This window comes from Dasypus novemcinctus, chromosome 11 (genome assembly GCF_030445035.2).
Source record: "Dasypus novemcinctus isolate mDasNov1 chromosome 11, mDasNov1.1.hap2, whole genome shotgun sequence".
In the NCBI taxonomy this organism is placed as follows: domain Eukaryota; kingdom Metazoa; phylum Chordata; class Mammalia; order Cingulata; family Dasypodidae; genus Dasypus; species Dasypus novemcinctus.
The window spans coordinates 75,926,627-75,938,506 of record NC_080683.1 but is presented as its reverse complement, the minus strand read 5'-3'; the positions used below and the strand labels follow the sequence as shown (position 1 = coordinate 75,938,506).

Genomic DNA, 11,880 nt, shown 5'->3' with positions numbered 1-11,880 from the left:
CTCTACACACATACACAGCACAGTTCCTCAGGTTGGTTAATTTTTCTTAATATCATCATTCTGTCTTTTCAACTGAGCCAGGGAATCTTCAGGCTTTCTTTGGGGGCGTGGATGTGAGTGTGGAGGGTGTCTTCCCACCAACGGACCGACTAGATGACTTAGGGATACTAAACTGAAATACGGAAAGCTTAAGGAAAGCAGGACTTCAGACCAGGGAACGCTGTAAACGCTGTAAAGTGCCCAGCAGCAGAAGAGGATCTGGCTGGTGATGACGATGGCACTCACCCCGTTCCTCCCACAGTTCCTTTATTTACACTTAACTGGTTTTTTCTCCTGTACCTTTAATAGGAGTTATTTCTCCCAAGTGCTCATGTTGCAGAAAAGGACGTGAAGAATACACAGCATACTCAGGTAACCGCAGGGAAGGATTCCGGGTTGTGAGCCTGAGCCGCAAGTCAGCACTCTGCGGATTCCCGCGAGACCCCCAACGCCCGGGACCAGAGGCATCCGGCCCCACCCCGCAGGCCGGCCCCTCCCAGCTTCCTCTCCTTGAGCGCTGGAGGCGGACCAGCGGCGCGCGCACGCTAGCGGACCGTGGGAGGGTGGGAGGGAGCCGACGTGCCGACGTTGGCGACGCTGCGGGCGGGCGACGTTCAGGCCGGCGCCGAACCCGCCGGTTCCTGCTCGGCTGGTTCTGGGGGGAGGTTGTTCCGGTGTCTGGCAGCTTTCGTGCGTGGCAGAGTTCGATTGAGAGCGACCCCAGAGGTTCAGGCGCCGGATGCCGACGAGGGCTTGGCGTTGCTACTGCCCGCTGGCATCCTCGACCCTGCCCTCGCTCCCATCCGGCGTGGAAAGTAAAAATAAAACCGAAAGGGAGGAAGGCGCGGAGGCAGGAGCGGAGGTGAGGAAGTAGAGGTGTGAGGAGGAAGGGAGCGCGGAGGCCCCGGGAAGCGAGAGGGCGGCGTGGGCTGCGGGGCGAAGGCTGGGCCCGAGTAGCCCGTCGGGCGATTCTTCTTGAGCCCCAGAGACCGATCCCTGAGTTGTCATCCTCGGGGCTAGAGAACGTCTGCTGGGTTTCTCACCAGGCCCTCCCCTCCTGGAGTTTGTAGGTGGAGGTGGGGGAGGAAAAAAATGAACACGGGTCACATATTGCCGAGGTGTTAGGCTACAACGTGACCAGATAGGTGATTTTTTTTTTTTTTTTGCCTGTGTTAATTTTTTCATATTAGTTTGGTCCGTTAAAAAGTCATGGAAACTTTTTCGTTTTCTTCGTGTGGATTTTGATAGAGAAATCTGCTTCTTATAATTTTTTGCCCCAAACCGAAAAGTAAATAGACTATGTAGGGAGTTGACTATGATGGATTATGGGTGAAATTGCCAATCGAGGAATCTGTAATATTGTCTTGAAATAAATAAATATGTATGTGTGCACAAAGGTGGTATGTGTACGTGGACAGCTGTTTTAAGTAGATTTCTTATAAATTAATTTATTCATCAATGCAGTGCTTTCCTGTATTTTTCTACTCTTTGGTTTAAATGAAGTTTGAGTCTAGCAGCAGCCAGAAGTTTGATATGAGTTTGATAGTACATTTGCAAGTCAAAGTAGTAATCATATTTTCTAGCTTTCCTTACCCAAGTAAGTGTAGATCGAATAGCTGTTATTTCCATCACCAGATTTCATGTTACATAGAGTTAAATAATTTTCTGATTTTCAAAGTGAAATCTCAACTTTGAATAGTACACACTCTGGATTGTGCCCTGTTCATGCTGTTTCTTATATTTTTAATGATGTTTATAATAATAGTCCTGTAGGAGAAAAAATGCTTAGAGACGCCAGTTAATTGTAGGCTGCATAGTCTTACATGTTTGGGGGAATTAATTTTTCATGACTTAGCCTTCTTGATTCTTCCTGAACAGTTTTCTCTTGTTATTCATTTGTTCGTTGGTTCATTCATACATACATCTCTTCATATGACCAAGCACTGTGCTGGGCTTAGGACATTAAGAGAGATAAAAGTCTCTGGCCTCTTGAACTTTGAGTAGTTCAGGTTCCCCCCTTTTAAGAGATAATGTTGACTTAGGTTCCTCTTCATGTGATGCATTTCTCTAGTTGACCAAAACAAGGCTTTTTACAGGAATAAGTTATTATCAGTATTTATGTATAACTGGCATTGAAAAAGGAACATATCACCTTACTTGAACAGCAGACCTAATTTTGCCTTTGATCCAAAAAGTAGTGTATGTGCCACTTAAGACGAGAAAGTTTTACTCTTGCAAAATTTGTTAAATATAAAGTTTACACTTATATTTCCAGTCTTTACTATGGTTTAATTGATTTCTTATGTGTTAGTGATTTGTAATTCATAAGAATTCTGTTTACAAATCAAGTTCATCAGGAACATATGGTATTTGTTGACTGAAGTAAGTTTATTATCTTGTAATACCGTCCATGGGGAGGTAGTTCGCATAAACCTTTTTAGTACAGACCATGTTTTGATGTAATGTGTTACAGTTTTCATTTATAAGAAAATGTCTACCTGAAATTGAAATTTTAGCAAACACAAACATTTATGGAAACAGAAATGGCATATTTCCAAGAGGGCAAGAATAATGTAGCTACTAGGTATTTGGCAACCATCAGGTGGCAGGAATTATGTGTCTGTCTCCTACATAATACTGTAAATTTATTGAAAGTAAAGGTCAAGCATAATACCTAACACATAGGAGATAGGCCCTTTATAAATTTTCATTCAACATGTGTCATCTCATTTAAGTCTTCCATTTTTTTTTTTGCATTGTAGATGAAAAAACGAATATGAGGAATCTATTGTTTGTCCAGTTTCATTTTTCTCTTGTCTTAAAAACTCTTGGTAATTTAGTTGTTTTATTTCCTCAACTTTCTCTCTACCCCTGTGAGTCACAGTTTATGAAATTTAGTCATGTTTGAGGATTCTGATCATATTTTTCAACCTGAAGGGGCATTAGAAATCATTCTATAAATTCTCTTCATTTTATTGATCAGGAAATTGATACCCAAAGAAGCTAGCTGATTTTCTGCTGTCAAACCAAAGCAAAACTGGCATCTGAACTCTATCATCTTTATTTTCATTCTACTACTTCCTTCTGTGTCTTTCTGCCTTTATTTATTTATTTATTTTTAAGTAGAATAGAATAGCAGTTAGGAATATTTTAAAATTAGGTAAGATTCCCTTTTATCCGTGTTTTGGTAAGTTTTGGCTAGTGCTCACTTCTGTGATTCACTCTTTAAAGAGAATTCTTAGAAATTACATTCATTATCAAAGGTTTGCACTGATGTGGAAAATTAGGGTAGAATCTGAAGAGGCACACGATTTAAAAAGTCTATTAATATGTAGGAAATTTATAATTAACACTAAGAGGGCCCATAATATGTTGTAACAAGTTAATTGCTGAGAAATATTTATATTTGAAGAAGAGTTCATATTATCTGAGCCATGTATGCTTCCCTGAGAGAGTTCATATCTAGTTATTTAATGATTAAGCCAAAGGTTGCCAAACTAATGAATCAGAATTTCTGGGGGTGGAGTCTGGAAATATGTATTTTAAAGAAACTCTCCAGTCGATTCCAATGAAACCGGGTCATATTGTCAGGGAATCTCTAAACTGTATGAATTCATGAGTATCTTAATTTTAGGTAATGTCTGTTCCATGAAACCAAAACTTTAAAAGAAGGAAAGTGATTTATCTCAGCGTAGTGATGTTGTTAGGCAAGCAATTGCTAATATTTTCCAGCATTTTTTTGAGACTTCGTCATTTCGAAGTCTTCAGATATTATTTTTGGTATTAAGTAAATGACTAGTAAGTTACTTAGTTGTATGTAGCTAACGGATTTGATAGGGAAAACTTACTATATTCCATTTCAAGAGAGGAAATCTTTGCTTACCAATGAGATATCTTGTCTTTTTAGAAAAATTCCTTTATTTTTCTGGACGTGAATAAAATGCCCAATAGAATACTCAGATGAAACATACAAAAATGTTAAATTCTGTTCTTAAGGCAAAAAAAAAAAAAATGCAGTTGTATCCTTAAGAAACTTACAAACTTTTACATAAATGATTTAGCAAGAAGACATTTGAGGGTGATATTGAAATTACAAAAATATTTTTAATAGATTTTTTTTCCATTGTTGAGCACATTATTCTAAAATGAGATATGCTTTAAAGTAGTTATCTTTAGTACCAGGAAGGTTGCTAAACATTTTTTCTGAAAGTTCTTTAAAGACTGAAGGAAGCTTTGCAAAATATTATCACTGTCTGTACTCTGGGGATTGAGGTGGTAAGGAATAACCTTAAATCACTTTTGAGCAGCTTCACAGGTTATTACTCTGAATAAGCATTATTCAACAAATATTTATGGAGTACTTTGGCATAGGCCAAGAGTAATACAAGGTGCTGGGGAAAAAAAAGAAACACAATTTCTGCACTCTTGTATATTATAGTCATGATCTTGACATTGTCAGGCTCTTCAGTGTATTGACTTGAGGCAAAGCAAACTACAAATGCATAGCCAGTGAGTAGTCTCTTGATCAACTGGAGTTTAGCAGTCTTTGTAACTGATGAGATAAGTGAGAAAGTCTGTATCTGAAGTCACCAATTTTTAGCTTTCAGCTTTAAAAAAATGAGTAAGGCACTAGAATTTAACTTCAATTTTCTAGAGCTGTTATGCTTGCCTTTTAACAAATAGAACACTGGAAAAACATTGCTGAAATGCTAAGTCCAGTGGACATTTTACCACATTTCTTGACAGCATTTGACATGGTTGACTATAACACCTTTCTTAAAATTCTCTCTTCTCTTGGTTTCAGAAACACCACATTCCTGGTTTTCACCTGGCCTCTTTGACCTCTTACTGTTCAAAATCTTCTTTGTAGACCTTTCCTCCCATTTAGCCCTTAAAGGCTTGTGCTTCCTTGCCTTTTGTTGTTTTTCATGGTCTACACACTAATTCTTGTGTGATTTTATCTGTTCCCATGATATTACTGATGAGTCTCATATTTATATTCTGGATCCAGACCTCTCTGGAATTCCACATCAGATTGTATGAAATCCCTACTGGCTGTTTCTACTTGAAAGTCTTACAGACATCTCAAACTCAGCTTCTTTGAGGTTGAATTCATGACAGTTGTTTAACATTCTTTTCCTATTTGTTACAGTATTTCTAATATGATTTATAATAACCTAATCATAAAAATAGAGGACTCTTTTCCCTTCTCTGTTAGACCAGTCATAAAGGTGCCCTGACAAAAGTAAGCCAGGTCAGCATAAGAATGTTCTCTCTATGCATTACTCAGTTGTTCTTAGCTGAACACTCACTTCCTTATTAGATTTCACCATTTGCTACTCATAGTATTGAAGACACTTCTCTTGCTATCCCATTCTTCTACAATTTTCCAGACATTCAATTTGATGCTTATAACCATTGTCCTTATTATCCTTTGTGCTCATTTAAAACTTAATTCCAAATTTTAAATTTTGGGAAATTTCAAGGATATGAGAAATTTCAGAAAACAATATAATAAACAGTGATGTACTCACCACGCAGATATAAGTGTTAATTGTCTTTAGGTCTTTCTCCTGTTAAAAATATATCTGAGGGGTGGGGAGTGATGGTGGTGGACAACCAGCAAGATGGCAGGAGAGTAAGGATCTCCTAGAGTCAGCTTGTGCTATAGGGCAGTTAGTAATCAGCCAGAGCTATCTGAAGGACCTGTTTGGGGGCTCCAGGAGACCAGAAGGGCATGCTGTAACATCCTTGAAAGAACAGAAGGAGGAGACTGCCCATCTGCAGAGAAGATTTGTAAGTAGGTCACTCCACGCTGTGGAGGTTGGTGCCGATCCTCCACTGGTGGCACATGCTGCCTTGGGAGCTATTCTATGACTGGAATTGGAAGCTCCATTTCCCAGAAACGGGAGAGGAAGAGATGGTTGGGTACCAACTTCAGCTACTGATTAGTAAATTCCATGGGCTAAAGTATAATCCTAAGAACAGCTAAAGTTTGAACCTGTCCAAGTCAGAAAGAGGCTGGTAGCACAATAAAACTCTTGGTTATTTATATATTTGTTTAATTCACAATGCACATTGAGCTATTAATTTAAATTTAAAATTTATTTAATTTGATTTTTTGTTAGAGAAGTTGTAGGTTTACAGGAAAATCATGCATAAAATAGAGTTCCCATATATCACACTATTATTAACATCTTGTGTTAGTGTGGTACATTTTTTGCGATTACTGAAAGAACATTTTTATAATTGTTAACTGTGAGTCCATGGTTTACTTTAGAGTTCATTATTTGTGTTGTACAGTCTTGTGGACTTGAAAAAAATTTTTTATGCTAGTAACATATTTAAAACCTAAAATTTCCCATTAACAACAGTCAAATACATATTTCAGTGATGTTGAATTATGTTCACAATGTTGTGCTACCATCATCCCCATCCATTACCAAAGCTTTTCCATCATCCCAAATGGAACTTTGTTCAATTTAATGATTAACTCCCCATTCCCTATTTTTACCCATGCTGCTGGAACCTATATTCAAGTTTATGACTCTGTGACCTTGCTTGTTTTAATTGTTCCATATAAGTGAGATCATACAATATGTGTCCTTTTGGGTTTGGCTAATTTCAATAAACAGGATGTCTTCAAGATTCAGCCATGTTGTTGCATGCTTCAGAACTTCAGGCTTTTTATTCCAAATAATATTTCATTGTGTATATACACCATATTTTGTTTATCCATTTACCTGTTGATGAATTCTTACATTACTTCCATCATCTGGCAATTGCAGATAATGCCACTTTAACGTTGGTGTGCAAATACCTGTTAGGACCTGCTTTCAGTAATTTTGGGTGTATACCTAGAAGAGGGATTGCTGGGTCATATGGTAATTCTTTATTTTTCTGAGAGACTGTCAAATTATCTTCCATGGCAGCTGTAACATTTTACATTCCCACCAGTAGGAAGGGGTGTTCCTATTTTTCTACATCCTCTCCAACATACAGAATTTTCTGTTTTTTTTTTTTTTTTAAATATACATTCTCATGTGAAATAGCATCTCATTGTGGTTTTGAATTTCCCCTAGTGGCTAATGATATTGAACATCTTTTCGTGTGCTTTTTGCTATTTGTATATCCTCTGGAGAAATGTCTATTTAAATCTTTTGCCCATTTTTTAATTATGTTGTTCATCTTTTTTATGTTGAATTGTAGAATTTCTTTATATACTCTAGATATTGAACCCTTATCAGATGTGGTTTCCAATTTTTTTTTCTGCCACTGTATAGGTTATCATTTGCTTTTAGGATAAGGGCTTTTGAGGCACAGAAATTTTAAATTTTGATGAGATCCCGTTTATATGTTTTTCTTTTGTTGCTTTGCTTTGGGTTTAAAGTCTAAGAAACCATTGTCTTACACAAGGTCCTGAAGATTTTTCCTTAATGTTTTCTTCTAGGAACATTATACTTCTGGCTGTTACATGTAGTCTTTGATCCATTTTGAGTTGATTTTTGTATGTGGTGTGAGGTAGGGACCTGTCTTCATTCTTTTTTAAGGACTATCAATTTTCTCAGCAGCACTTGTTGACAAGGCTGTTATTTACCAAATGAGTGGACTTGGAATCTTTGTCAAAAATCTGTTGGCCATAAATGTGAAGGTTAATTTCTGAACTCTCAGTTTGATTCCACTGTTGTTTATCATTGTCTATGTGCCTGTACCATACTGTTCTGATTTGTAAAAACTTGTAAGATTGGGAAGTGTAAGTCCTTCATCTTTGTTATTTTTCAAGATGACTTTCTTCCATATAAATTTTATGATTGACTTTGTCATTTCTACACAGAAGGCTGTTGGAATTTTTTTTGCAATTGCATTGAATCTGTAAATTGCTTAGGATGGAAGTGACATCTTAACAATATTTAGTCTTTCAATCCATGAGCATGGAACGTCCTTCCACTTATTTAGATCTTAGATTTCTTGTAGCAGTGTTTTTTAGTTTTCTGTGTATAAGTCCTTTTCATCCTTGGTTAGATTTATATTTGATTCTCTTAGTTGCTGTGGTAAATATTTTTCCTTGATTTCTTCCTCCAATTATTTATTGCTTGTAAATAATGTTTCTATTTTCCACACATTAATTTTGTACCCTGCCACTAGGCTGATTTTGTATATTAGCTCTTGTAGCTTTGTTGTGGGTTTTTCAAGATTTTCTGTGCATAGGATCATATCTACAAATAGGAAGTTTTACTTTTTCCTTTCAAATTTGGATGCCTTTTATTTCTTTTTCTTGCCTAATTGCTCTGGGTAGAACTTTCTGTATAGTATTGAATAACAGTGGTTACAGTAGGTAACCTTGTCTTGTTCTTGGAAAGCTTTCAGTCTTTCACCATTAAGTATGACGATAGCTGTGGGTTTTTCATATATCCCCTTTGTCACGTGGAGGAAGTTTCCTTCTATTTCTAATTTTCTAAGTGTTTTTATCAAGATGAGGTCCTTGATTTTGCCAAATGCACTTTCTGAATCATTTGAGATATGTGGTTTTTTTTTCTTTTGTCTCTTTTTCCACTTCATTCTGCTAATGTGATATATTACATTAACTGATGTTCTTATGTTGAACCACCCTTGCATACTTGGGATAAATCCCTCTTAATCATGGTGTATAATTCTTTTAATGTGTTGTTGGATTCTGTTTGCTAGTATCTAGTTGAGGATTTTTCCGTCTATGTTCTTAAGAAATATTGGTCTGTAACTTTCTTTTCTTATGGCATTTTTCTCTGGCCTGTATTATTGGTATTAGCCTGTATTCCTGTCAGTGGCACCAGGAATGTGTCTCTCTTTTTGTTGCATCATATTGCTGCGTCAGCTCTCTGTGTGTATGGTGCCACTCCTGGGCAGGCTGGACTTCCTTTCGCGGTGGGCGGCTCTCCTTACGGGGTACACTCCTTGTGCATGGGGCTTCCCTACGTGGGGGGCACCCCTGCGTGGCACAGCACTCCTTGTGCACATCAGCACTGTGCGTGGGCCAGCTTACCAGGGTCATGAGGCCCTGGGTTTGAATCCTGGACCTCCCATGTGGTAGGTGGACACTCTATCCATTGAGCCAAGTCTGCTTCCCTAGTATTCCTGTTAACCACAGTCCACAGATCACTCACCAATTGTATTTTTCCCATGCTTCTTCACACTCCCACCGCCTTGCAGTAGTGATGTACAGCCGCTCTTGCTCACAGAAGGACATTTTTGCATCTATACCATCCATCACAATTCTCATCCACCTGTGTGTTCACTGTTTTATTCAGTCTCTACATTATTCTCTTACTTACTTTCAATTGACATTTCCTTCCCCGGACTACCCTTTTCAGCCACAATCCCATGTGTAAACCAGCTGCTACTCACTATAATACGTTGCCAACAACTCTATCCATTTCTGTACTTTTTCAGTCAGGTTAATTAAAACTTCTATACACATTAAGCATCAATAGTTCTCCTCAACCCTCTTCTTATCGCCTATTAACCTATACTCAACATTTTAACTCCATATGTTTATTCTTCATATTTAGTTGATATCAGTGAGACCATGCAATATTTGTCCTGTTGTGTATGGCTTACTTTACTTATTGTAATGTTGTCAAGATTCATCCATGTTGTCAGATATGTCCCAATTTCATTTCTTCTTACTGTAGCATAGTATTCCACCATATGTATATACCACATTTTGTTTATCCATTCTTTGGCTGATGGATACTTGAATTGTTTCAGTCTTTTTGCAGTTGTGAATAATGTGCTGTGAACATTGGTGTGCAGATGTCTGTTCATGTCAATGTTTTTAGTTCTTCTGGATATATTCCTAGTAGAGGAATTGCTGGATCATATGGCAGTTCTATAGTGAGTTTCCTGAGGAGCTGCCAAACCGTCTTCAGTAGACTGCACCATTTTACAATCCTACCAACAGTAAAGTAGTGTTCGTATTTCTCCACGTCCTTTCCAGCACTTATTGTAATCTGATTTTTAAATAATGGCCATTCTATTTGGTATTAGATGATATCTCATTGTTTTGATTTACATTTCCCTAATAGTTAGTGATATGGAACATTTTTTCTTTTTCTTTTTGGCCATTTGTATTTCTTCTTTGGAAAAATGTCTATTTAAATCTTTTGCCCATTTTGTAATTGTACTGCTTGTTCTTTTATTGTTGAGTCATGTAATCTCTCTATATAGAATGGAAATCAAACCGTTATCAGATACGTGTTTTCTAAATACTTTCTCCCATTAAGTGGGCTGGCTTTTCACCTGCTTGATGAAGTCCTTTGAATCACAGAAGTATTCAAGTTTCAGGAGATCCCATTTATCCATGTTTTCTTTTGTTGCTTGTGCTTTCGGTGTAAGGTTTAAGAATCCACCACCTACCACCAGGTCTTGAAGATGTTGCCCTATATTTTCTTCTAGGAGCTTTATTGTACATCCTTTTATATTTAGGTCTTTGATCCATTTTGAGTTAATTTTTGTATAAGGTTGAGGTAGGGATCTTCTTTCTTTCTTTTGGCTATGGATATCCAGTTCTCCCAACACCATTTATTGAATAGACTGTTCTGCCCCAACTGGGTGGGTTTGACAGGCTTGTCAAAAATCATTTGGCCTTAGATGTGAGGGTCTGTTTCTGAACCATCAGTTTGGTTCCACTGGTCTGTGTGTCTATCTTTATGCCAATACCATGCTATTTTTTCCAACTGTAGCTTGATAATATGATTTAAAGTCTGGAAGTGAGAGTCCTCCAACTTCACTTTTCCTTTTTAAGATGTTTCTGGCTATTTGGGGCCTCTTACCCTTCCAGATAAATTTGATAATTGTGTTTTCCATTTGTTTAAAAAATGATGGTGGAATTTTTATTGGGATTGAATTGAAGCTGTATATCAGTTTGCATAGAATTGACATCTTAATGATATTAAGTCTTCCAACCCATGAGCATAGAATGTTTTTCCAATTAGTTAGGTCTTTTAAAATTTCCTTTAGCAATGCATTGTACATCCTTGGTTAAGTTTATTACTAAAAATTTGATTCTTTTAGTTGCTATTGTAAATGGAATTCTTCTCCTGACTTCCTCCTCAAATTATGCATTATAATTGTATAGGGACACCACTGATTTTTACATATTAATCTTGTATCCTGACACTACTGAAATCGTTTATTAGCTCTAGTAGCTTTGTTTTAGATTTTTGGGGTCTTTCTTAGATATAAGATCATATCGTCGGCAAATAGTGAAAGTTTTACCTCTTCCTTTCAGATTTGGATGCCTTTTTTTCTTGCCTGATTGCTCTAGCTAGAACCTCTAGCACTATATTGAACAGCAGTGGTGACAGTGGGCATCCTTTTCTTGTCCCTGATCTCAATGGGAAAGCTTTCAGTCTTTCACCATTGAGTGCAATTTTAGCTGTGCATTTTTCATATATGGCCTTTATCATGTTGAGAAAGTTTCCTTCAATTCTTATCTTTTGTAGTATTTTTATGAAGAAAGGATGCTGTATTTTGTCAAATGGCTTTTCTCCATCAATTGATAAGATCATGTGATTTTTCTTCTTTGATTTATTAATGTGGTGTATTACGCTGATTGATTTTCTTGTGTTGAACCCCCTGCATGCCTGGTATAAAATCCATGATGAATAATTCTTTTATGATTAACAAGTGTTTTATTGAGGATTTTTGCATCTGTATTCATTAGAGAAATGGGTCTGTAATTTTCTTTTTTCATTATATCTTTATCTGGCTTTCATATTAGGGTGATATTGGCTTTATAGGATGAGTTTGGTAGCGTTCCTTCTTGTCCAGTTTTTTGGAATAGCCTTAGTAAGGATGGTATTA

General features: G+C 37.2%; 1 protein-coding gene across 1 annotated transcript in view; it reads left to right on the top strand.

Moving 5' to 3' along the window:
• Nucleotides 1-425: 425 nt before the first annotated feature.
• ASCC3 (activating signal cointegrator 1 complex subunit 3) overlaps nt 426-11,880 on the top strand; it is a 465,644-nt gene continuing 454,189 nt past the window's right edge. The window contains exon 1 of the mRNA XM_058307189.2: nt 426-901. The gene's annotated coding sequence lies outside the window, so the exon portion shown is untranslated. The remainder of the gene's footprint in view (nt 902-11,880) is intronic.